We start from the raw sequence: 6,000 nt of genomic DNA, 5'->3' as shown, positions 1-6,000 counted from the left end.
TTACGTTTATTCAAGCCCGCCTTCTATTCAACAGGAATGGATTGCTTCGGTCCATATACTGTTAAAGTAGGCCGCAGAGTCTCGACTCTGATTCATTTCTCATGGCTCTCAGGCGATTCATTGCTAGACGAGGAAAGCCATTCGAGCTATTATCAGATCAAGGGACCAACTTCAAAGGAGGGGAGAGAGAACTGAAAGAAGCATACACAGCTATCGTCCCAGAACTGCAACAGCAGCTGGCAAGCCAGCAAATACAATTCCACTTCAATCCCCCTAATTCTCCACACTTTGGTGGCATCTGGGAAAGAGAGATTCGCTCCCTAAAACAGGCCTTGATGACAACACTTGGTGCACAGTCTGTCACCTTTGAAGTACTGTACACTGTGCTGGTGGAGATCGAAGGGATCTTAAATTCTAAGCCACTGGGCTACACTTCATCTGACATTTCTGATCTAGACCCCATCACACCAAGCTCCCTTCTCATGGGGCGGCCAGATTCATCACTTCCTCCTGTGATATATCCAGAATCTGAACTGATCAGTCGACGCAGATGGCGCCACAGCCAAGTCCTTGCCGACCAATTCTGGAAGCGCTTCCTCAGGTTCTACCTTCCCAGCCTTCAAACCCGCCAGAAGTGGCAAGATAAGAAATCTGATCTCCATGTTGGCACCATCGTCCTGATCGTCGACCCGCAGCTGCCCAGGGCACTCTGGCCAGTGGGCCAGGTGTCGAAGGTATTCCCTGGACTAGACAGCAGAGTAAGAACAGCTGAAATTAAGGTGGGAAAGAAACTGTACACATGCCCAGTCGCACGCCTCATCCGATTGCCTGCCATACCAGATTAAAGTTACTTTAAATGGTATAGTTTATAGGCCTTTTTGTTACTGTACATATTTCCTTCTGGAAATCTGGGGGCGGCTGTAAAAAAGGCCACACTCAGGTTATATTCACGTGCCTTAGTTCCCCTTGTAATACACTGAAGTTGACTCACATGCAGCATCCATCCAGCGAGCCAATCAGCGCTCCGTACAGGACGTGCAGATCAGCGGTCCCGCCCACTGAGCTGAGTCATATCAATTGGAAAAGCGGACGGATGCTAGCTTGTGCTGTAGCGATTTATACCTTGCTAAAGTTGTGTGCGTGCATGTAAAGTGAGTAACAGTCTGTTCATATATTGTTTTCTACATTGTTTGTGAATGTTGAACTGCCCCGAGTGTTTATAAGTTTATGTATGTGAGTGACAAAGACGAACTAGCGTGTAAAGATGTTCATATGTATATTTGCATACTAGTTTCCTCACATATATCACTATTATGTTTATAAGACAAATTCTATGTGACATTTGATCATCATATGGTTTATTTAATAAATATATTTAATATATATCGCTCAACTCTGAGAGTTAGATTACTCTTTTGGTGCATACGCACTAATAATTTAGACAGAGCGGCTCCATCTTTGTCCTCACGCTGAGGTGTCGAATTTCAACTGCTCGATATTAGTCATTTCTAGTAGCGCATCTTTCCATATAATGGCACATTTGTTTTCCTATTTGATTGTTTAATTACTGTATTTAGTGTATTCTTTGTGCAGAAATTGTACTGTTGTTATATTTATTGTGACCACTGTTATTTGTTATTGTTATTTGTACTTATATATTTTTCTTATATCTTTATCTTGTAGAAAAACCACACACACATACATGCAAACCAGCCAATAAATGTGGTGACAATAAATGGGTTATTCCCGCATACCTGAACATCTGTCAGAAAGTCTCTTACCGGACGTTCCGTAGTGGATTTGTTATCAACTGGCAAATTCACATAAACCAAGAAAAGCTACCAGTAGCCACTCAGTTTTACACCTACAGTAAGGAGACGTCTGTTCAGTGGTCCAGAAGCAAGGAGAAGAGAGGGAGTGGCATTGTTCTCTAGCTTTTAAAGGGACAGTTCACCCAAAAATTAAAATTTTATGTTTATCTGCTTACCCCCAGCACATCCAAGATGTAGGTTACTTTTATTCTTCAGTAGAACACAAATGATGATTTTTAACTCCAACCGTTGCTGTCTGTCAGCCGAATAATGGGAGTGAATGGGAACTTGGATCAATAAGAGGCGAAAAACCTTGCATAGACAAATCCAAATTAAACCCTGCGGCTCGTGACGACACATTTATGTCCTAAGACACGAAACGATCGGTTTGTGCTAGAAACCGAACAGTATTTATATAATTTTTTTCCTCTAAAACACCACTATGTCCAACTGCGTTCAGTATTCGCTTGGTGAGGTCTGATCGCGCTCTGACAATGAAAGTGATGTCTCGCGCATATACTTCAATGAGTGCCAGACACACATCTCTACCTTTCATTACAGCCGGATGATTAGCCGGTAACTGCTCACATCTCAGCCTGCTACATGCAAAACTCCGACCTTAACCTGGATGACCTTTACTTTCAACTCCACCTTGCCAAGACAGAAGTGCTTGTGGTTTTAGCCAGCCCCTCCTTTGTGTTATAACTGATCAGTTAAACTTCACAGACCACATTGCTAGAACTGCCTGATTTGCCTTGTACAACAAAGATCAAGCCATTCCTATTGGAACAAGCTACACAACTTCTCATCCAAGCTCTTGTTCAATCCAGACTGGACTATTGTAATGTTCTCTTGGCCACTTGCATCAAAGTAAATGCACTGATGTTTGCTTACAGAACAATAACTGGCACCCCTGTACCGAAACTCACTGTACTTATGCGATTAGACATGTACTTACGAAACACTGTACTTACGCGATTAGACATGCTGCATGATGAACACTTTGTAAAGATCCATTTTGAGGGATATATTAGATGTATAAACTTTGTTTATGCATTGATAGAGTCGAGAGCTCGGGAGGGGGTGGAGAGCGCGAGCAAATAAAGGGGCAGCAGCCCTGAATCGGCGCATTTCTAATTATGCCCCAAAATAGGCAGTTAAAAAAAATTATTTAAAAAAAATCTATGGGGTATTTTGAGCTGAAACTTCACAGACACATTCAGGGGACACCTGAGACTTATATTTGTAATGACTCATCACTCGACATGGGATCCATTTTGCAAGCTTTATTAAAAGTACTCGTCGTCTTACAGGCAGGGGTCAGAACCAGCAAACACAGCAATGAAGGGCAGGCAGAAACGTGGTCAGTAACAGGCAGGGGGTCAGGGTAACAAGCAAGATTCGCAGTCCAGAGAACAAGCACTAGGTCGGTGGGCAGGCAGCAACGGGTCAGTGAACGATCAGCAAACAAAGACAGCAACAGGTAATCCAACAGGGTATAAACGCTCAGAATTGTCAGCCGGGGCAATGATCAAGACTTTGCGTAGTAACAGTGTCTGGGAGCTGCTTAAATAGCGGTCATAATGAGCTGCAGCTGGCGAGCAATCAGAGTCCAAGGCATGGGGTTATGGGAAATGTAGTGTGAATCAGTATACATGGATGAGTGTATGCGTGAGTGTCAGTATTCTGGGGATGGGGCCCTCTGCTGGCCAGTAGAGGAGTATCACGGGGTTCGTCTCCGTGCCAGAGCCCCCTCCCTGCGAGCGACTCCTGGCGCGAGGTGGAACATGACGTCGGGGCCTACCGCGTGGTCGAGGGGCCGGTCTCCCGGGATGGTTGCGGTGAAATTCGTCGATCAGGTTGGGATCAAGTATATCCTCAGCACTGACCCAAGACTGTTCCTCGGGACCGTACCCCTCCCAGTCCACCAGATATTGGATGATGCGTCCCCGACGTCTGGAGTTGAGTAGTTCTCGCACCTGATACACCTCCTACATCGTAGTTGCGTTCCGCTGAGTTAAGTTTGCGGGAGTAGAAGGCACAGGGGTGGACTTTAGCTAGCGGCCCCTGTCGTTGAGAGAGGACTGCCCCCACTCCAGTATTCGAAGCGTCCACTTCGACGATGAAGGGAATCGAGGGGTCGGGATGGCACAGTATGGGTGCGGTGATAAAGCGTTGCTTGAGTTCCTGGAAGGCTTGACGAGCCGTGTCTGACCATATGAGATGACGAGTTCCCTTCTTGACCATGGATGTAAGAGGGCTTACCACGATGCTGAAGTTCCGAATAAACCGACGATAGAAGTTGGTGAACCCTAGGAAGCGTTGTAACTCCTTCAAGGTGCTGGGTTCGGGCCACTTGAGGACAGCATTGACTTTACACTCATCCATAGCGACCCCCTCTGGACTGATGACGTATCCAAGGAAGGTGGTGGATGTGGTGTGGAACTCGCACTTCTTTTGGCATACAGTTTATGGTCGATTAGTCTTTGGAGTACAGCTCTGACATGGTGAATGTGATCATCAAGGGTGTCTGAATATATAAGGATATCGTCAATGTAAACAATCACCGACCTGTTCAGCATGTCCCTGAATATGTCGTTGACGAATGACTGGAAGATTGACGGACTGTTGACTAGGCCGAACGGCATAACCCGGTATTCGTAGTGCCCGTTAGTCGTGGAAAAAGCTGTCTTCCACTTGTCACCCTCCCTGATGCGGATCAGATTGTAGGCGCAGCGTAGATCCAGTTTGGTGAAATATCGTGCTGTGCGTAGCTGTTCCAGGGCTGAGGGTACCAGTGGCAGAGGGTATCGGAATTTCACTGTGATCTCGTTGAGACCCCTATAATCGATGCACGGCCGAAGTCCCCCATCCTTCTTTCGTACGAAGAAGAAGCCTGCGGATGCAGGGGATGTCGACGGACAGATGAACCCCTTTTGCAACTCCTCCTCTATATATTGAGCCATGGCTTCAGACTCCGGTTGAGACAGAGGGAAGATGCGGCCTCGGGGAGGAGAATGACCTGGAAGAAGATCAATGGCACAGTCATGAGCCCGGTGTGGTGGAAGAATGTTAGCTTTTTCCTTACTGAAAGCCATGGTGAGGTCGTGGTAATCCTTTGGCAGATTGGGAACGGGCGACTCATCTGGCTTTACACAGACAGCGTGAACAGGAATGGGTGCAATGGCAGACAGACATGAGTTTTGGCATCGGGCGCTCCACCTGGTGATTTGTCCCTCTCTCCACGAGATTTGTGGGTCATGGAGCCGTAACCACGGTAATCCTAGAATGACTGGGGTGTTAGACACAGGCAGTACGTAGAATTGGATTAGTTCGTTGTGCAGTAAACCAGTTGACATCGACAGTTCTTGGGATAGTTGGTTAATTGAGCCCGTCCCCAGAGGGCGTCCATCTATCGTGGCTATGGAGAGGGAAATTGAACAGGGAATGAGAGAGATATCATGGGACTTAGCAAAATCTTCAGAAATGAAATTGCCAGCTGAACCGGAGTCCAACAGGGCAGTGGTGACCACTCGCTTCTCATTAATCAATAATGTAATTGGTACAGTTACACAGTTCAGGGAAGTGACGGAGTTCGAGGTGGGACTCGAACTCGTGTGACAGACGTGAGGGACATGAGACCCGCTGATGGCCAGGTAATCCACAATATAAGCATAGGCGGTTGGTGGGGCGGCGATTTCTCTCTTCGGCCGAGAGGTGGTAGGTATTAACCTGCATGGGCTCTGGCGTCTCTTCGTGACACGGTGGGGCAGTGAATACTGGGCGCCGTGAGCTAGTGCGGTGCCCGCTGCAGATTATCGATGGTTATGGCCAGTTCAATGAAGCTGTTGAGGTCTCTACCCTCATCACGGCATGCTAGCTCGGTTTGTAATTCGTGACTGAGACCTTTGCGAAACAAAACTTTGAGCGTGTCACTCACCCAGGTTGTCTGTGCGGCCAGCGTGCGAAAACTCATGGCGTACTCATGGCGATAACTCCAGTAAGCGTTCGCCCACTCCCTTTCCCTCTCTGGGGTGATCAAAAACCTCACGGAACTGTCTGAGGAAATGGATGAATGGATTTGAATGGATACACTTTTTTGAGTTTCAAACTCGTTGGCCCCGTTCACTGCCATTATAAAGCTTGGATGCATCAGGATATTTATTAATATAACTCAGATTGTATTCAT

The sequence above is a fragment of the Megalobrama amblycephala genome, linkage group LG4 (assembly GCF_018812025.1).
Source record: "Megalobrama amblycephala isolate DHTTF-2021 linkage group LG4, ASM1881202v1, whole genome shotgun sequence".
Classification (NCBI taxonomy): domain Eukaryota; kingdom Metazoa; phylum Chordata; class Actinopteri; order Cypriniformes; family Xenocyprididae; genus Megalobrama; species Megalobrama amblycephala.
This window is presented reverse-complemented; position numbering follows the sequence as displayed.